Here is a 22,212-nt window from a genome sequence, read left to right on the forward strand (position 1 = left end):
AGTTAACGATTTTCTGTTTATTAATCAATTTTTTGATAATATTATTCTATTTTTTTTCAACAAGTTCAGAAAATGGTTCCTCAGCTATCGTTGTCATGTATTTTTGGTCCCTTAGAAATATGTTTGCACTAATGATGACAAATTTTACCATAATGAGATTCCAATTAAACAAATCAATCACGTTTTTTATATACTTTTACCTTTTTAACGAGTTATGAAAATGATTCATCAACTATATTTGTCATTTATTTTTGGTCCCTGAGGAATAAGTTTGCACTAATGATCATCAATTTTACAATCATATGATAGCTAATCTCAAGATTATAAATAAGCAAATGGCCCCGTTACATGTTAGAATTGATTCATCCGATACCTACATTATTTTGAATTAGTCACACACCTTTGAACTGTTATTATTAGTTAAATTTTGACAAACTCATATTTATTTATGGATTTCTATGATTTTAGATACTGTGCAGAATTACTTATTTCCATGATTTTTTTATAGTTTTGATAAACTCATATTTTGAGTTACTTATTTCTATGATTTTTGGTCCCTTGGGAATACTTTTGCACTAATGACCACCAAATTTACCGTCACATGACAGCTAATCTCGATATTATAAATATGCAAATGGCCCCGTTACATGTTAGAATCGATTCATCTAATACCTAGCTTATTTTGAAATAGTCACACACTTTTGAACTATTATTATTAGTTATTGTGTAGAGTGGCTATTTCTATTTTTAGAAGTCGATACGAAATTGAACATGTATATTTAGCTAATAGTAATGTTTAAAGTAATTGTATTTTACAAATATGTACAAATAACAATTGCGAGTTTGAGCCATACCAAGACCATATATAATGATATTTTTGATTAATCACACTTTATATATCTCATTTTTCCAATAAATTATGAAAATGTTTCGTTAACTAATTTTTGTCATGTATTTTTATACCTTAGGAATATGTTTGCAGTTCTACACTAATAGTCACCAAGTTCTAGTGATACGTTACATGAGTTCAATGCCATTAGCCCACCTGACATCGGTCCAATTGGTAACAAAGATTAGAGGCTCAGAAGGGAGAGGAAGAAACTTGCATGCTTCTTGGATTAATCAACACTACTCGTGTATTGAGGAGATTAAGGGGTCGTTTGATAATTGCTAACTGAGTTAGAACTGACTGGATTACAAGCTGACTGAGTTAGAAGTTCTAACTGAATTAACTTCTTATTAAAATTGTTATTTGATTTTGCATTCGACTGACTATACAAAATTACTATATTACCTCAAACAACATTTTTTATAATAATTATTTTATAATTTACCATTTAATTTATAACATTATATTTTTTTACCCAACATGTAAGTATATAAAAAAAATCAACATTCAAACACCATTCTTATAACCAAAGCAAAATTACACCTATTTTTATAAAAGAACCAAAAAAGATAATATATACATGAAAATATGTACTGCACATCACTTGCAGACACTTGTTGATGAATCACAATAATCACAAAAACCATGAATGATGAAAAAAAGGAGTCAAAAGGAACCAGACCTCTATAACCCATTTTCTTTGTCTTACAGCCAAAATGACCCATTATTGAAATTAAACACGACCCGTTTTTCATGGATGAAGTTGGGATTCAACCTTTTGGGTCATCGATATTATACAAATATTCAGATGAGATATTACTTTAGTCCAGAATATGAATCAAATATAAAAATTGGAATGCAAGACTCCATCGATCCGTTCCAATTCTCGAAACAGTTAACACTTCAGGATCCCCATGTAGGAGATTATGTTGTATTCAACTATTCTGGCGCCGCTAAAGCCATATCTACTCCGATAGGTAGCTCCGGCGCGCGTCCGACATTACAAAATTGGAATGGGAGGGAAATTTTAGGGTTATTGTAGGACTGGAAGAAATAGGGAAACTACTTACGTAATGAAGACGATGGTGCTGTGGAGATTCTTGATCGAAACTGTACAGAGGCATACCACCGTTGAATAGAGCGAGAGAGCGAGGGCAAGATGGGGGCAAAATAGAGACTGTGTCTTTTGTTCCCAGTCCTTCGCATATTTGTTGAGGACCGAATCAGCAAACTTGAAGGGACTGAGTCTCTATTTTGGACCGAATCCAAAGTTTTAAATGGGAAATCAAACATGCTAATTGAAAAATTAGGACCCAGTCCAACTTTCGACCCGGTCAGAATGCAAAACAAACGACCCCTAAGTCACATCAAGCTTTAGTCAAAAGACGTTACTTTTATTTAGGAGTTCATGTTAATTACTGCTTCCATGTATTTCCTTATTTTTAGTTCCCACTATGTTTTTGCTTTATAAATTGTAAGTTGAAGTACTGGAATAAACATGCAGAAAGTTGTCCCATTTGATTGTTTTCTTCTCTGATTCTTCTTAGGAGATTTGCCTCCTCCAATTGGCTATTATCATCTAGCATTGTCATTTGATAACAAGTTTGATGGCTAATCATGAAATCATACATACTTATAAAGCTAACATTTTTTCTTGAATTTCATGCATTTGAAATCCCGTTTTTTAACTTTCTCAAACCACATTCATTTGAAACCCCCTTTTTTTAACTAATGCAACTCAAAAGTTTTCTTAATTATGATTTAACACTCAAAAGTTTTATAACTTATATTATGTTTAATTAGCATTTAGTGAAAACTTTACTATAAAAAGGTCAATCTTTTGTGTCTTTTGTGTTATATAAAATCTTACATGTAAGAAAGATTTGAAGATATTGCGATTCAAAAGTTTTCATATAGTTGAAGCATTCACGATCCAAATATGATGATTTGAAGAAATGGGTTATGTCGCATCGATGGTAATTGTAATATGATTTTTTCTTTCAACCAAAACAAATGAAACTTTTCTATTCTTTCTTTATATTCAGTTTCTCATTTAATCTTTATATGTGATTTGTGCGTATTACTCAATCTTGAATATAGCTCTCCAAACATCAATATTTTGCTTGGAATATCTTTCTGATTCTTCTTTTCCAAGAAAAATATTTTGATTGCATGTTAGTGAAGAATTGTCATCAAGTTTCTATGGTTGAATGGTGTTAAATGAAGAAAGAAGATTCATAAAATGGATATAGGTTTTTTTGTTTGAGCAAAGTTGACGAATATTAGTTTTTTCTTTTGATTTAAATGTATGTTTATGTAACATCTTTATTTATATATTCAACCACCCAATGCTCTTATTTATTTGATTGTAGTTTTTCTATTTTGATTATGTTTATTTTCTATTATTTTCTTGTTAGGTTATCCTACACAACATATTTAAAAGACAATATTTAAAAGATAACATAATTTTGACATTTGATATGTAATTATGATAGACTTATCATGATATGTTCTTCATATGAAAGTAATTTATCCATATTACTACGACAATAATTATATATGAAATTTACGAAAATATTTATATTATATGTGATTTGTTTAACATGTATATGCACATATGTATGTTATAAATTTATAATTAAATATCCTTATGTTTAATAATTGAAGGGATTAAAATGATGCATCAAAACCAATTATTTAGACAAATATAATAATAATAATAATAATAATAATAATAATAATAATAATAATAATAATAATAATAATAATACATTTCCAAGTACCGCATTCATTTGAAACTCCGACTACAACTCAAGAGTTTTCTAATTTATGTATATTGATTAGTTACAACTCAAAAGTTTTTAACTTATGATTATTAATTAGTAATCACCAATAACTTTTTATTTTCCTTTCTTTTATAAGGTTGTAAAGTTTTGCTCATTAAAAACATTAATGTATTTTTAGTGTTTTTATGTTATTAAAAGTTATAGTGTTGATTTTTCATATTTTTTTATTATTCGTTGTATATATATCTTTTTTAATACAAATGTTATAATAGATGTTTTTTTTATTTTTATGTTACTAAAAGTTGCAGTTCATATTTTTGTTCATACGTTTTGTTACTTGTTATATTATCATTCATTTGATATATAATTTACACAATTTTAAACGGTTTATAAAATTATCAAATAGTTGTATATATATCACAATGACTTAAAAATTAAACTATAATGTTTAATAAAACTAATATGTTAACTATATGTTTGCTTTACTACTAACATTTTGTTTCAAAGTAGAAATATTATATAATAATTTGGTAAAAGTTATTATTATAACTATATAATTCTATTCTCGCGCTTTGGATTCACCTAGTTATAAATAAGAAGATGTCCAATTACATGTTGGGATTGATTCATTCGATACATATCTTATCTTGAATCACTAATTGTTAAGCTTATTGGTTAAATTTTCATAAATTTTTGTTTGTTTTATGTAGTTTCTATGTTTTTGAATAATTTTAGAAATTATGTCGAGTGAACTATGAAAATGGTTCCTCAACCATTTGTTTTATGAGTTTCTATGTTTTTACAATCAATCATATTTTATATATCTCATTTTTTTCAATGAATTATGAAAATGGTTCCTCAACAGTTATTTTGTGATGTTACTTTTGGTACCTTAGGAATATGTCTCCAATACCGGTCATCAATTCTACCATCATCATTATCATCTGATAGTTGGTCATGAGATAATAAATAAGCAAATGACCCATTAGATGTTGTGATTGATTCAGTTTATCCCTAACCTTATTTTGAATCATCACACCCTTTGAAATTGTTAGTCTTATTGGTAAAATTTCCATAAATCCCTATTTGTTTTATGAGTTTCTATGTTTTTAGATGATCTTAGATGTTGTGCTAAATCATTATTACTTTTTTTTAAGAACCCAATACAAAATTAGACTTGTATCTAACTAATAATAGTGTTTAAAGTAACTTTATTTTACATATAAAATCAAATATCGGTTGCAAACTGAGACCAAATATAATAATGTTTTTAATTAATCATGTTTTATATATGTCAACTTGTTAAACAATGTATGAAAATGGATCTTTGACTATCTTTTATCATGCAATTTTGGTCCCATAAGATATGTTTTGCATTAATTGTCACTAAGTCTACCATCATTTGATAGCTGAACATGAGATTATAAATTAGTCAACTTCCCAATTACACGTTGGAATTGATTCATTTTATATGTCTTATTGTGAACCAGTTACACCATTTGAATTGTTAATCTTATTAGTTAAATTTTCATCAGCTTCAATTTGTTTTATGGATTTCTTTGTTTTTGATGTTTTCATATATTATGTTGAGTGAGTATTTAACTAATAGTGTCAAAACTCAAAAAGAGATAAATAAGATATAGATAACTAGTTTATAGTATTTGTATTTGTCTTCTAATTGTTGTAATTAAAGATCCGATGATGTAGGATCAATCTTTATGTGACATCCCCATTTTCACGGCCAAAAAAGACCGATTTGTTTATGCTTTGTTTAAAAATCAAAGTAACATTTTAAATAAAAGAGTTGCAAAATTTGTTCCCAAAACAAAATATGATAAAGATTTATCAAAGCATTCCCGTAGAAATGTATTTCATTAAAAGACTCGGTATGTCATGTTCGATACAGATCAAAAACATATACAGTACAAACATAAGCCTTACTACATTATTTCGTATTTACAGACCTATAATCCCTTATCTCTCATCCAAACATTTATACTCATGCGCCATTACCTGTAATACAAGAAACTGAGTCGGTCAGACTTGGGAGTCTGGTGAGCACATAGGGTTTTCAACCCACAATAAATAAATTTACTATTTTCATCAACCAAACAAACCCGATTACCTGTTCCCTTTATCCACACTTTACGTCCCTAAAACATCTAACATAAGGGACCTAGCCTAAGGATTTTCATCGGGGTGACAACACATGCTTTGGGGGTTCCTCAACAGTTTATGTCAAATAAGACAACCATGTGGGGGATGGAATACTGTTGGTGAGCACACAGTTCAAATAAACACCTACAGGTTGCGAGCCTGCTAGCGTTCCACTGGACTGTCTAGCATAGTCCGTGGTTGTCATATATACTCCGCTAGATGATTGGATCATCAATAACATCTATAACGAGGTCTCTCATTGTTTTATTTTGTCACACAACAACTATTACATCTACCCATGTTTTACCCAACACATTTTGTAGATATAAAACACATATACAAATTAAATCATTTAAAACATGTATAAAATCGTTCATCCAACATAAATAGCAAGTATACAGATAATATGCACACACAACACATAATTTATATAAAATACTTCATATCTATGTGTAAGATGAAAATAATTATGCACTCACCTGGTAAGGTGGTGACTCAGTACTCGGACAACACTTTGTTATCTCAAAACAATTTTCCCTTGACAAAACCTAGTATCAATACAACTAGGGTTTAGTCTAACGTTAACCGCGACTAATTAATAGTCTAGCTATTATTACTATTATATAAGCGTTAAACAACACTCTTATATAACTCATAATAATAGCACAAATAATTATTTTAAGGTCCTAATAATGTTACTATAATTAATTAGAAGCTATATTAAAAATAGCGTAGGCGTAGCTCACCTACAGCGGGTTTTCTCGAAAACCGGGCTTTGCTTGGAGCAGCGTTTCCGAACCGAAAGACCTTTTTTTCTTGGGACTCCGGGAGCCTCGGGGATTCCTTCGAGTGCTAGGGGGTTTACCTAGGCTTTAGGGGGATTAAGGGAAGCTAGAGAGAGAAAGTAGTGAGAGAAAGAAGTGAGAAATGAGTGAAGAAAACGGTTGCCTTCGCTGCCCTTTTATAGCCTGCGAGGCCTCGGTACACGAGGCGTACCTCAGACCTATGTTGGGCGTAGTCTTCGCTTCGTAAAACACGCGTCAGATAGAAGGTGGGGCGATGTGGCTTGCTCTGGTACGCGGAAGACAGACGTACGTTGGGCGTTCTGAGCTCAGACGCGGGGCGTAGCGAGGCTAGGTGTCCGAATCCGAAGGCCATCCGTGATCAACAAGCGATGGCTGGGATCACGCCACGTCAGCACATCTCGCATTAGCTTCGCAAATTGCACACTCAACTTCTAAAATTCGTAACTTTTGCATAGGAGCTCCGTTTTCGACATTCTTTATATCTACGCGTAGGCGGGAATGTACTTAGTATCGACGGTCCATAACTTCTTCGTTATAAATCGGATTTCGGCGTTCTTTATATGTACAAAATCCTTGTAACTCATACTATAATTTGGTTAAGATTAATCCTTCAAAATAATTTTCCATCAAAAACTCATTTTTGATGCTTATTGTCTCTAAATTGACTAGCCCGAATCTGCGGGCGTTACACTTTGTAAAGTTATCTATATAATGAATACACTCCTACGGGATATTGCATCTGTAACATCCGGATTTTTAGGGTTATTAGTGTATAGTTTAATCTTTTGGTTAAAGGAGAGACTCGACGAGTTGAGGATCCAACTCGCTGAGTCGAGTCGGGCTTCTCACGCGGATTTAATGAATGGACTCGACGAGTTAGAGGAGGGACTCGCCGAGTAGGTGCTGGGCAGAGAAACCTTAATTTCTCGGGTTTGGGACCTATTTAAAGGTCCTTATGGCCTTCATTTGTGGCTATTACACCCTGAGAAACCCTAGAGAGCAGAGAGAAAGCATATGGTGCAAGAGGAGGGCTAATTCATCATCTTTTGGTGTGTCTTAGCAAAGGGAAGGATGGATTTCGAGCTAGGATGTCTTGTGGGACTCAAATCTTCTATCATTTCATTCAGAGCTGCTGTGAGAGGTAAGGATTCATGTCCATCTTCGTTTGGGTGATAGATTTCATGAATCTAGGGTTTTTTCTCTTCTTTTGGTAAGAGATCTAGAGTATGTGATGCCCTCTTGTGTATATATCTTCAGATCTGGACCTTGAGAGGTCCAGAGAGTCCCTATTTCCCAGCTTTATGCAGTCCTTTATGAGTTTGGAGCTAAGGTTATCATTTTAAGGGTCATTTCTCCATTTATGGCTATATGTGAGTTGCATGAACGTAAAGTTTGAACCTTTATGTGTTTATCGAGCTTGGGAAGGTCGGATCTATGGATTAGAGGAACAAATCTGACCTCAGAAGGTCGTTTGAGTTTGATCATGAAAGCAACTCCCCGAGTTCATATTTGGACTCGACGAGTCGAGTAGGGTTGCCCCGCGATTCGAATCCAGTGGAAACCCGTCGAGTGGAAGGTTCACTCGACGAGTTTAGTGAGGCCTTGGAGGAGTCAAAAGACACGCATGGACTCGCCGAGTCACCCTTGTGTACTCGCCGAGTCTGGTCAGAGTTGATCGTTGACTTGAGTTGACTTTTGTTAACTTTGGGGTTTGGTCAACATAGGTAATAGAGGCCATGGAGGGGTAAAATGGTCTTTTACCCACTAACTGATTAGAGAGGAAAAGAGCAATCGCCGGTTTAATTGGAGTTGAGACTTCGAGTGTTAATTAGAGATATTTGCCTTATGTGTTAGGCGGTGGCGTGTTCGAGATTCAAGTGTGAGGATATCTGCTTTCTGCTTGCCAGGTGAGTCTTCTCACTATACTTTACCTAGAGTGGTAACAGAGTTATTGTATGCTATCTATGCGATGTGTGGCACTGCATTATTTCTATGTGATTTATGTTGTGTGTATATCATAGTTAGGACCGGAAGGTCCACAGAGCTAGGACCAGAGGGTCCACAGATTTAGGTTTAGAGTTATGTGCCAGTGTATTTGTATGTTATTTATTTTATGAGATTTATTGTGATATGTGATATGCATGATTCAGAGTTATCAGAGTTAGGACCTTTGGGTCCATAGAGTTAGGACCGGAAGGTCCACAGAGAGTTGGGACTAGAGGGTCCCACTGAGACACACTGACCAGAGGGTCAACAGAGTTATAGCCTTAAGTGGCTAATATGTGTTAGAGTGGTATTTTGGGGAACTAACTAAGCTTCGTGCTTACAGTGTTTTGTGTTATATGTTTCAGGTTTTCTCAGGATCACGGGACAGCACCGGCTCGATTGTACACACCAGAGGAAGCGTTTGTTTTGAGGATCCTGGTTTATTAGTTGATTGAACAAAAGAGTCATGTATTATAATTAAAACAAAAAGGAGATTTTTATGAAAAGTGTTAAAGAGATAAACTGTTTTAAATGAAAATTTTGTTTTGAAAAATTTGGTGTTACAAGTTGATATCAGAGCCTTGGTTTGAGGGATTCGGATGCACCTTCGGGTAAATCTGGACTCAAACTGAGGAAGTAAGAATTTTTTTTCAAAGAAATGATTTTCTAAAAGTGAATAAGATTTCAAAGAGGAAGCGAGAAAGAGCAGTGTGTACAATCAGCCAGAGCCCGAACGGTGATTTCCCAAAATACCCTTATTTTTGTATTATGAGATATTTATGATACATCTTATGATATTTTATGCATGCTAGAGACAGGCTAGGTATTTCATATCTTAGGACTAGAGTGTCCTGATTTGTGATGCCTTAGCCTAGGAGTTGCTGTTATTTGTGATGTGCTTTTGAGTATGAGTAAGAGTATTCAGTTGGAGTCCTTTTAGGGGATTTGAGTAGAGGAGTAATCTAGGAGAGACGCCTAGATGAGTATTGTGGTGCTTATCAAGAGAATAGTTAGAACCCGCAAGGGGTAGAGTTGCAGAGTTTGGTGGTACTTTTGAGAATGAGTAGAGCAAGCGGAGTTATCGCCCAGAGTGAGTTCTATGTATTCTTCGATACCCCGAATGCTGCTTGCTTTGTGCTTTGTGGAACTCTCGATGATGGGGGTCAGCTACCAAGTGAATATGACGATATTCAGGAGGTAGATGGCCGGTATCATTAGGAGCTCTTCAGCGGCTGGTGGCGGAGAAGTGGGAGGACCAAGGAAGGGCCTAGGGAGTAACCTTATCCAGATGAGTACGCTGGCAGAGTAGAGCATTTCGCTGAGGAACGAGCATGCGTGACGGAATTGGTGAATGAGAAGGTTGAGCAGCTACTTAGGAGCTTTGGGATGGTCCGTGTGGAAAGTATGGGTAGATGTGGCAGGTAGTATGGGCCCGTACTACCGAAAGCAGAGGACCCATACTCGATACAGGGAGTATTCTAAAGATTCTAAGTAGCAGATTGAGGAGTGATGTTATGGTTCATGTACCATGCATCGTAGCAGATTGAGGAGTGATGTTATGGTTCGAGTAACATACATTGGAGCAGATTGAGGAGTGATGTTATGGTTCGAGTACCATACATCGGAGCAGATTGAGGAGTGATGTTATGGTTCCAGTACCATACATCGGAGCAGATTGATGAGTGATGTTATGGTTCGAGTACCATACATCAGAGCAGATTGAGGAGTGATGTTATGGTTCGTGTAACATGCATTGAAGCAGATTGAGGAGTGATGTTATTATTCAAGTACCATGCATCGGAGCAGATTGAGGAGTGATGTTATGGTTCAAGTACCATATATTGTAGTAGATTGAGAAGAGATTTCATGGGCTGAGTACCATGGTTCTTAGCAAATGATGCTTGTGATTCTCTGGTTGTCCGGTCAGGATTGATTGGTGGAATTTGGACGCGATGGGGTTTTAGGCCTGAGGGCCCTGATTGAGTCCGAAGAGGCATCCCTTGCAAGAGAGGTCGAGAGCATTTCAGAGTATTTTGGTAAGATGTCAGTTGTAGTCGCAAGACTCAGGGATTTGTAGAGAAGGCATTTATGGGGGATTGCGGTCTGAGTGAGAAATCAGCCGATGGAGGAGATGTCACATTCTGTGACCTGATGGGTGTTATTTATGTTCCCTATGGGAAGTAGGAGAGGTGTGAGATTTCAGTTTTGGGTTTAGGAGTAAACCCTACAGGTTGACATTGATGACGATTTTTCCACCAGAGTATCAGGCAACATGTCTGCCGCAAGGAAATGATCTACCATGAGCAGGTAGTCAGTGGGGACTGGGATGGTCAAGGACCACATCACACCCTAATTGAGTATAGTAGGGCGTGTGGTAGCGGTATCAGTGGGTAATCCAGTCGAGTATATCAGAGCGGTGGCTCTTCTGTCTATGATGGGTATTGATTATGGTAGTGGAGTCCCTATTCTCGTGATGATTCACGTGTTGGAGCGGGGGTTGAGAAGTCGAGGATGAGGAGTATGATGATTTATTGTTTCAGTCTAAGAGTCAGTGATAGTACTGGACAGTTGGGATGTTCAGTATTGGGATGGTATGAGACTTCAAATGGATAGAGGCAGTCGTGATGAGAAGTTCCTAAGGATTTCTTCGGAGATTTAGGGTATTTGAGGTTTCTTGATCTCTACATGGGGAGATCATTGGACGTTGTGTGGCACCTTCCAAGCGTAGGTGCGATGTTTCTGGAGGAAACCGTCGGGGGGGGGGGGGGGGGGGTAGAGTGTTGATGCGTCAATTGGTGATGGTTCGAACCCTAAGTGGGGGAGAATCGGGTATTTTATTAAGGGAACCAGAGATTTGTGCAAGAGCGGTTAGGGGTTGGATGTAGAAACCTACGACTCGAATTCATGAGACCAGGGTCATTGTGTCACACCCCCAAACCAAGGATGGCGGAAACGTTTGGGGGTGGAGGACTTCATGTATAGTATCATAACAACAATGGCAATAGTGATGAAAGTAAACACAACCAACATATATATAATTGAAAGAGTTACATCATTGTATGCATTACATGTTTCAAAATCAATTACAATATGTTGACAAAATATGAAATGTTTGACGTCTTAACGTCCCATCCTCAAATGCACTTGATTTCCTATTTAGTGATTTCCTGAGAATACAAGTTGTTTGAAAAAGTGTCAACAATTAAGTTGGTGAGTTCATAAGTTTTTGAGATAAAGAGTTTGGAAACCGTTCTTTGTAATGTGTTGTGTGTTACCAAGAAAAATCCGATATTTTTCCTTTTAAAAGTTATGTGGTCCTAATTCCCAGGACCAAGAATAAACAAGTATTTTCCATACTTAATGATATAATCGTGGTTTTGAATCGACATAAAACCCTTTTTGATATGAAAATGTACAAGTATTTTTCCATACTAAAGGTAATTTCTGTGAGCTAAATTGACATAACTCGTTAATTTAAAAGTAGAACCCGTAAATCATATCATTTGTTAATACCACATGTGAGCTATTATAACCATACTTGACATAGACGGCCTCGTAATACGACGTTCTTCAGGTGTTGCTGTTAAACGACACCTGTCACCACAGACCTGCCGGTCTAGCTGTTGCAAGCAGCTAAGGTGTGGGTTTGTCAAACCCAATATAAATCTATACACAACTATCATGTTCTCCCTACAAGAGACTCTGGTTACAATTTACAGGACTTTTTGACTTTGTTACTTTGGAAGTAACCCGAAGCGAATGACTCACAAATTTATTCATTAACAGATTTACGTGAACTAAACTAAAAACCTTTGATGAATAAGTTTGAAAAGTAGATGATCCATAAACTACACCTATTATAGTTTATCCAAAACGTTTGTAATGTATAAGAACTCTTTTATGAAAACACATTAGTGCTACGAATCCATAAACTATGCTTATTATAGCTTAATATATGTGTTCCAAATGAATGAATAATCTTATCATGAATGACTAAATTTCAGTTTATGATGATAAACTAACAAGGAAACACATTCAATATTTAGAACTTATTGTTATACACTTTGCTCAACAATATACAAAGTGTTATGAAAGTTATAAGCCGTTAACTAGTTTTTAACCTTTCTGCACTGTTTTAGAAAAATCATAGGAAAATCATACGAAGTCGAAAAGTGAATCCATAAATTCTGAGAGTTCCTAAAATGTGTCTAGTTTATTCATAATTTTTATCATGATTTTTGGAATCCTTTAACTTGTGTTAAAATGTTCATATTCACAGACTGGTCCGGATTTGTTCTTGAAATGATAAACTGTTTTGTAAAAATCACCATAAATCATAGAAAAATCGTATGGATATGTGCAAGTATTCATTTTAAAGTTAAGAACTGGAACTACATGCACCTAAAACAGTTTTGAAAACTAAAATGTTTAAGTTGACCAAAACAGTCCATGAATGGCGTTCAACTTTTTTGATGAAAGCTGTCAAAAGAATTTAGTTGTGTTCTTGGTGTTTTATCTTGTATCCCCCCTTAAAACTTAAGAAAACATGAAAAATATAGGGGTATGAACTCACCTTATGTGATTTCAGTAGATGATTGTTGGAGAATGGAAGTGTTCAACTCAAGAACACTTGAAGATTTTCGAGAATCTAACATCAAAGTGATGGAGTTTGTGTAAGCAATCGATGATTGGAGTAGGATGAAGTGTAATAATCACAAGAAGGATGAATTATAATTAATAAGAGTATAATAAAACTTGATGATCAGCCTTCGAGTCTCGAACTAGAGGAAAAAGTTTGAGAGAAAAGTTGTGTGTGATTTTTGGTGAAATGAGAGCAAGTAAGTGTAAAAGAGGAAAGAGGTTGACTTATTCCAGCTCTTAGAACGTGGGGAGGGGCTGATGATTGATGGAAAGGTACAAGGAAGTGACTAGGGATGGTGGGGAGGAGTGTGGGTTAGCCATGGAGTGGGTATGGTGGTTGCTTGTGTCATAATACAAAGAAAAGCGAACACTCAATCTTTGTACTTCACCCACTCATTTCTTGGATAAGATTTGCACCAAAAACGTGGGAATTAATGAATTATGAGACTTTAATTAATAAAATAAAGTTTTGGGTGAAAATCCCGCGTTAAAACGATGAAAAACGAAGCCAAAACGAAGTCGGAATCGAAAACCGGGAAGAAATGGGCTTCCCTGCGAGACCTCTCGGTCCTGGCCGAGGTTCGGTCCCTTCTGATCGTGGGCCGAAGGCGAAATGGAGCGAAAGTGGGTAAGAAGAGAAATGGACCGAAGGTGGCTTCGGTTCCTTGTGCGAGGTTCGGGCCCGAGAGCACCTTTCGGGTTCGGTCCAGCAGCCTTCGGGTTCGGTCCAAGAGGGTTCGGTCCCTAAGAGGACTTTCGGCCCTAAGAGGGGTTTCGGCTCCTTAAGGCTGTTTTTCACATAGACTTCCGTTTTCGAGCGGTTTTTGACTAAATTAAGGGTCGGGATGCCCCGAGTGATTTTAGAGAGATTTGACATAAGAGAGATTTCACATACGAAGAGAGATTTGGGAGAGATTTGACATACTTAGAGAGATTTCACATACAGAGAGATATTTGGGAGAGATTCCACATTCTTGGAGAGATTTGACATACTTAGAGAGATTTCACATACAGAGAGAGATTGAGTGAATATGACTGAGAGAGGTTTCGTGTGTGACATTTTTGAGTGTCCGGCTTCGCAATGCAAGTTCCGTAAACCTCATTAAGCCATGTTTTAGGATCTTACATACTCCAGATCAGTATGCAACATTGTTTTATCGATTTGGTTCATTGTTTTAGCACTAAGGCTAAGGAAAATTAAACACACGAATTTTCCAAGTGATATTTTCTCAATAAAATAGTGAGTTATACAGTAATTACATAACATAACCCTTAATATACAAGGTTTAATCGAGTTGACCGGTTTGACTCGTTGACTTTGTTTGACTTTGACTTGACCCGAAATTGACTATTGTCACACATTGGTGATCAAGGAAAGGTGCAGAGAGAGATAATGCATGTGGTATGTGTCTGAGAAAGGATGGGTGTCTCCATGACAGGTGGCCAATGGTCAGGAATCTGGTGGTGGTCAGGGCTGTTTCAAGTGGAAGAATCGTAATAATGGTATAGGCAGTTGAGAACTTATGGGTTGAAGTATGGATTGTTTATGCCCTTTTTGGGGTGGATAGAAGATTATCGAGCAGCCAACTCCCGGGTCGGTATGTGTATTCTTGCTTGGATTTTGAGCAGTAGGGGAAAGGGTTTCGGAGGATCATCGGCGTGTTCTGAAGCGTTAGCGCTTTCTTTGTATTCCAATTGAGTGTTTGGATACACTGAAGTTGCGCATTGGGTAAAATGAAGAATTATTTATGGGGTCAAAGGAAATGTATCGTTGTATCTGTATGGTGCTGGGAGTAGGAGATCAGTGGTTGAGGCAGGACATCATGATGTTCTGTAATGGTGTTCCATGGTACCCGGGTATAATGTTCCGATTTCGGAGTTATTTAGAATCTTGAGTATGAGGCGACTAGTGGTGTATCATGTATCTACGGTTCCAGTGGGAGCACTTCGGGTATTGACATCAAGAGGGATTATTTAAGAAAGTGGATCTCCGCAGAGGTAGGTATTTTGTTATAGCGGTTGTCGCCTGAGTCTGTGATGCATATGAGGGACAAGTATGTGTAGCTATCTATGATAGTCTACGGAGCATGAGTCTGTGGACATAGTGTGGCGTTGTGATGATAATGAGAGTATGGGGTGAAGCTACGGGGAGTTGTAGTATTCACTAGTCAGAGGGTGATGTGATGCTACGGGGAGCCATAGTACTCACAAGTCAGAGAGGGGGGGTCGTGGTACTACGGGGAGACGTAGTACTCACTAGTCAGTTGGTGTTGTGGTGCTACGGGGAGCCGTAGTACTCACTAGTTAGAGGCTATCGTGATGTTGCGGGGAGCCATAGTACTCACTAGACGGCAAGAGAGTGTGATGATGGAGTGATCTCCGATCAGTGTATGATGTGGAAGAGTTTTAGGCTTGAGTAGCCCTAGTATTGAGTTTTTGGAGCCTGGCAGAGTTGTACGTGAGGGTGGTGGTATCGCAGCACGGAGTACCGATCTCTAATATTTGCATAATTAGTCATATGTTTAACATACATTTTTACTCATTTTTAGCTAATTATGTGCATAATGTGGACAAAAGGTACTTAATGATGCTTAAATTATGTTTTCAGTCCAAAAGACATGCTTGGAAGTAAAAAGGAACAAGGAGAAGAAATTAGAGACCACAAAAGGAAGAAAGAAGGAAAAACACACTAACTCGGCGAGTCCGCGAGGCTACTCGGTGAGTACCCAAGAATATTCCCGAAGATAAGTCAAGACTCCTGGCAAGACGAGGATTTTATGCATCTACTCGGCGAGTTGGGTGATCTACTCGCCGAGTAGCCCCTGTTTTGTGATAATTATAAATATCGAACCTTTATCTGAATTGGGGATACTTTTCTGGCTTTTGGGAGCTGCACCTACGATTGAAGAACCCTTTGGAGAGTTTAGGAACCCTAACCTTCGATCCTTTGAAGAATCAAGGCAATTTAGGTTATACATTCCACTTAATCTTAGAATTTAAGCATGTCTAGCCTAGTTGAACTTGTTTTTGAGTTTGTTTATACTGTGACTATGAACTAAATTCGTTTGTTTCTGTTTGGGAAGACCAAGTAACTCCTATGGTTTAATTATTACTTTTTGATTGATTGTTTAGTGGTGATCTTATTAAATTAAGTTTGTTAAAGAACCTTATGCATTAACCACAACTATTTTCTGTTATTTGGAAGACAATTAAGCTGCATGAACATATGTTAGTTGTTAACCTCATATGTTTATGTGAACACTTTATCATATGCCTAGGAATAATGAATATGAAACTAGGATTAATAAGAGAATGGGTAAATTAATGTGTTAGCTTGTTTGAGAAACCAACAAACAAGAGGTTAATTGAAACACCAACTTGATTAACCAATTACAAATCTTATTTAATCCAAATAATTGAACTAGGGAATTAATTAGTTTAAACAATTGGCCACTGCTGGAATTGATTAACTGTCTCAGGGTTAGTAGTAATGAACATGAACATAACCACTATAGTTGGTAACCAATAATAATTGATCTATCATATAAATAACCATAGGAGTGAATTGGTTGGACCTAAACAGAAACCCTTTATCAAATTTGGTGAATTTGTTACTTGTCTTAGTTGTTTAGTTAATTAAGTGCTTAAGTGGTGTGTTAAAGTTTCTAGTGTAACGTCCCAAAATTCAAGACTAAAAATTTCTTTTAATAAAACATCACTTAAAGCAAAATCATCGATTCAAAACATAATCAGAGTAATAGTTTCCAAAACACATGTTCGTTATCAGAGTAAAACATTCCTAGGCTGTCTAATTTATGGCGTGTGCCATGCGATCACCCCGAGCTCTTCCCTCCGCTACCGGAAGTACCTGAAACCAAAAATGAAAACCATAAGCACGAAGCTTAGTGAGTTCCCCACCCTACCACATACCATGCATAACCACATACTGCACATACTCGGCCACGCCCGCTAACCTGGGCCTCTCCCCTACCTAGGGCCTCGCTCGCTACAACGACCCCGCCTGGCTTCGAGCCCTACTCGGATATAGATCTGTTTCACTTAGGCCTCGCCTGTCATAGGGCCTCACCCGCTAACATATAATAGAACATAAATATATCACAACACATAAACTAAACACATACTAACGGATCCTGTCCGAAGGCCTCGCCTATCCTGGGCCTCGCCCTTATCCTGCTAGTGATGTGTCATGGAACCCCGTCCATGCTCCTGCTGATAGTGAGATACAGGCCCAACCCATTCTCACTCTTTCCCTAACTCGGGCCTCGCCCCTGGTTTGTTGCTAACGAGATATGGAACACCATCCACACTCTGCTCTTGGTGAGGTACAGAACCTCGCCCACCCTCACCTCCCTACCAGGCACATACAAGTATCACACAGACAACAAGTATAAACAATCACATAAACCATTCCTTTGGCACCCGCCAGCTATCATTGGACCTCGTCCTGAATATCATACTAGCATACTGTGCCTAGGGCTAACCCCCGGGTCTTCTACTCAGAACTACATGGGACGGCATTGTGGCCATAGACCCATTCACACAAAGGGAAACTCACCTGCACTGGATGAACTTGCTGATGATCCCACTAGCTGCTGACCGGTAACTCTCTGAACTCCTGCTCCACTAGCTCCCCCGAGCTACCAATATCAATACAACACTTAGTCTAACTGACCCCCGACAGTCAACCAAGTCCACTCTGGTCAAAGTCAAAGTCCTGGTCAAAGTCAACCTCCCAGGCCAACCCTACTCGCCGAGTCTTCCTACCGACTCGCCGAGTTCATAAGCCCATATTCCTTCCATTTGCGACTCGACTCGCCGAGTCTACCGATTTCCGAGTCCTGACCTGTCCAACTCATCGAGTCTCCACTCGACTCACTGATTCGAGTCTCAACTTGAAGGGTTTGGGGTTTCGCGACCTGACTCACCGAGTCCAAGAACAGACTCGTCGAGTCCAAGGCAATCTTCAACAGACTCGTCGAGTTGTTCTTCAAACTCGCCGAGTTCCTACCCAACTTCATCCGACTCGACGAGCTGTTCATCCCACTCGTCGAGTTCCTCCTAACCTTCATGCTACTCGCCGAGTCCCCTCAAAGGACTCGCCGAGTCCATTCAGATCTACATACATGCAGAGGAATTTTGAGTCATGCATGGACTCCAAACTATAGATCTATCCTTCCCAAGCCTATTCCTCACGTAAAGTTGCAAACTTTACGTGTAGAGAAAGAGATCTAGGCTAAATACACCATAAACTAGGGTTTAAGGCAAAGAGGCTCTAAAATCAACTCAAGGGCTGATACTTTATGCTTCCCAAGACCAAAATATGCTTAGATCTGAAGTAGCAACTCCATACCCAACTTCTAACTCAAATGGATGACTAACCATGGCTTAAAAAGCCTCAAATCTCACAAGCATAGAAGGTCTAAAGGAAGGAAATGACTTAATACCTTTAATAACTCAGAAAGATTCCACAAACTCCGGATCTAAGGCCAATCCTTGAAACTTCAATGATTCCCCTCTTTCTTCTTCCTTTAAACCACCCAAAAATGGCTTGGAAGCTTGAATGCTCATCAGTGGAGACTTAGGGTTCGTATTCTGGGTTAGAGAGGCAGTAAAGGAACCCTAGGGGAGAGAATGAGACGTTTAAATAGGCTCCAAGTCCCGAATTTAGGTTTTTCCTCGTACAGACTAGACTCGCCGAGTCTCCTTGGCCGACTCGCTGAGTCGGTCACTTACTCCTCAACCCGGATCCCGCTCGGACTCGCCAAGTTCCTCCTTGGACTCGTCGATTCGTACCTTAAACTTAGGGTTTCCTTTCCTTTCTTGGCCTTTCCGACTTTGGGTGTTACATCTAGTCTTGTAAAACTAGAGAAAAACCCTTTTAATTTTATTACTTGCTTAGTTAAAATTAGTTATTAGTTTAATTTCCGTTCCTTGAGTTCGACACCCTACTTATCCAACTATACCACTAAAAGACAGGTTCACTGCCTTTGTGTGCTAAATTTATCAATTAAAAGTAGGAATAAAACCAGTGCATTTTACACACATCAAGTTTTTGGCGTCGTTGCTGGGGAACGGTTCCAAAATTAAGTCTAATTCCTAATTTTATCGATCCTTTGTGTGAGTTTTTCTTGCACAAAGTTATTTTTTAGTAATACAGTAAGTAGGTTAGGTTTTAGAAATTATTAGTTCTTTTTAGAAGTCTTTTAATTAGTTTTATTTTTTTTAGTTGTAAACAGTCTACTCGCTGAGTGCAATCGCACCTACTCGGCGAGTTGCCTGCTGTTTGCCAAACTATTTTTCGTTTTCATACTATTTCATTTTTTGTTCTTTTTACACGTTTTTCTTGTTTGTTTGTAGTTGTTTCATGACCCGAGGATCTGATACACCTCTGGTCCTTCCTCTCGAAGACCCGAAATCCGCACTAAGGAGGAACAAAGGAAAGGCCATTGGAGAATCCGTTTCTTCAAAGAATTCGCCACTAAAGAACCTCAAGTCCATTTTCAGCAAGAAGAGGAGCAGCAAATCAGGAGCATCCAGCGCCTCTTTAACAATCGAAGACCCGATTAAAGAAGACACTGAGTACGAGACCGAGGAAGAAGAAGAACCTACATATGAGCACGAATCCGATTTTGAGGATGATTTAGCTATCACTATGGCTAATATCGATGAAGTCCCCATAGGGGAATGGAAGAAGAGGATGCGCGATAACATTGGCCCGGGACTTGTGCAACCCGCAATTCGCGCAACTGCTACTTTTGAGCTAAAGGGTCATATCCTATCTTTACTTAAAGAGATCCCTTTTACTGGTAAAGATCACGAAGACGCCTACAAGAACTTGGATGAAGTTAACGATGTAGCTGATTATTTCAATGTTCCCAACGTGCCTCGGGAAACTCAGCTGCTTCGTATGCTTCCGGTTACTTTGAAGGGTGCTGCAAAGGATTGGCTCAAGTCACTACCCCCCGGATCCATCACTACATGGGCCCAGCTAAAAGAAGAGTTCATTGATCAATTATGCTCACCATCCAAGATATCTAAGCTTAAGAAAGCCATAGCCAACTTTGAACAACAAGCTGGAGAGTCACTATATGAAGCTTGGGAGAGGTACAAGAGCTTGTTAAGGAATTGCCCACATCACGACCTCAATAGTCAGCAAGAAGTCTCCATCTTTTATGATGGAGTAAATGTTACAACAAGGCAGTTACTTGAATCGCAAGGCCCACTTACGAAGAAGGCAGCTCCAGTGATAAAGCAGCTAATTGAAGAATTCTCTAAGCATTCTAGAGAATACCATAATCCAAGAAATGATGTAACAAGGGGGTCCGCCTATGCAGCTTCAGAAGACTTATCAGCAGGGATGGACATGTTGAAAAACATGGATAAGAGTATGGAAAAAATGGACCAAACGATACATGTTATACGGGTGGCGTGTGAAAACTGCAATGGGCCTCATCTTACTAGAGACTGCGATTTGGATGAAAATGGCAACAAGAAGGTGAAAGTATGTTACTCAAGTGGGGACCGGTATGATGAAGATTGGCGAAAACCAAAGAAAGAGTGGCTACCTTATGAAGAGTACAAGAAGGCTAAAGAAGAGAAGTACATGCAGAAAGGAAGAGGTTTTACCAAAAGGAGGAGCCGGCACAAGAAAGAAAACCAAGTTTGGAAGAAATGCTTACCAAATTTGTAGTTGCTTCAGAAAAGAGACATAGTGATCATGATGCTGCAATTCAAGAAACAAGAACCATGCTTAAAAACCAGCAAGCATCTATCCACAACATAGAAACGCAGCTAGGGCAACTTGCTCAAGAAATCAACCAAAGATCACCGGGCGAACTTCCTAGTAAAACCGAAAATAACCCACAAGGCGCGCACATAAACATAGTCACAACAAGAAGTGGGGAGATAATCACTCCTCTGGCCCCTATTCAGAATGAAGCACCCAAAGAATTGCAGAAGGAGGATGCAGAAACTCAAGACCAAAATCAAAATCTTCATGGAACAGAGCCTACTCGCCGAGTCCAGAATATGGACTCCACGAGTCCACTGCAAAACCTGAAAGATCAAATTCCTGAAAAGCCCTTTCAGCCTCCATTGCCATATCCAGCTCGAGCTAAGAGAGAAAGGCAGGAAGAGGAGTACCAAAAGTTTCTTGATTATATCAAAGCTCTTCAAATCAACATACTTTTCATCGAAGCTGTCGCACAAATGCTAAAATATGCAAAATTTCTTAAGGAACTTCTCACGAATAGAAGGAAGATGGAGGAAGTGAAAAAGGTAGTTCTTAATGAGAACTGCTCAGCTGCCATGCTTAATAAGCTACCAAAGAAGAAGGGTGACCCGGGGAGCTTGACTTTGCCTAGCCAATTTGGTAACTTGGCTAACATTCGTGCTTTGGCCGATTCGGGAGCAAGTGTGAACCTCATGCCATATTCATTCTTCAAGAAGCTGGATCTTCCGGAACCAAGGCCAATTGGTATGGCGATTCACTTAGCAAACAAGACAGTCACCTTTCCAAAAGGCATATGTGAAGACTTATTGGTCAAGGTGGACAAGTTTGTATTTCCCGCAGATTTCATAATTCTAGACATGGAGGCAGATCCTCAAGTCCCGATCATCCTTGGAAGACCCTTCCTTAACACTGCAAGTGCTATATTAGACATGAGAGACTCGAAGCTTACTTTACGGGTATATTCAGTCACTTTTGGGGTTGATCAAGCTATGAAGTATGCAAGGAATAGTGATGACATGGCGTTCTCAATTGACATGCTTGATGAATTAATGGAGGAATGCGAAAGTGAAGATCCCAACAAGTCCACAATTTTTGATGAAGAATTTGATGCTGAAAAAGACTTAATGGAGATCGAGAGGCTGCTGGAAGAAACTGAGTTTGAAGAATTGATGAAACAATCTGACAGATCAACTC

The 22,212-nt window shown here is 38.1% G+C and overlaps 1 non-coding gene across 1 annotated transcript; it reads right to left on the reverse strand.

The window, feature by feature from the left end:
- Positions 1 to 20,322: 20,322 nt before the first annotated feature.
- LOC111909497 (small nucleolar RNA R71) lies at positions 20,323 to 20,429 on the reverse strand. The gene has a single exon (XR_002856205.1). It is a non-coding gene; the product is annotated as a small nucleolar RNA R71 (small nucleolar RNA).
- Between the last annotated feature and the right edge of the window lie 1,783 nt (positions 20,430 to 22,212).

Source organism: Lactuca sativa, chromosome 8, assembly GCF_002870075.4.
Source record: "Lactuca sativa cultivar Salinas chromosome 8, Lsat_Salinas_v11, whole genome shotgun sequence".
NCBI classification, from domain to species: domain Eukaryota; kingdom Viridiplantae; phylum Streptophyta; class Magnoliopsida; order Asterales; family Asteraceae; genus Lactuca; species Lactuca sativa.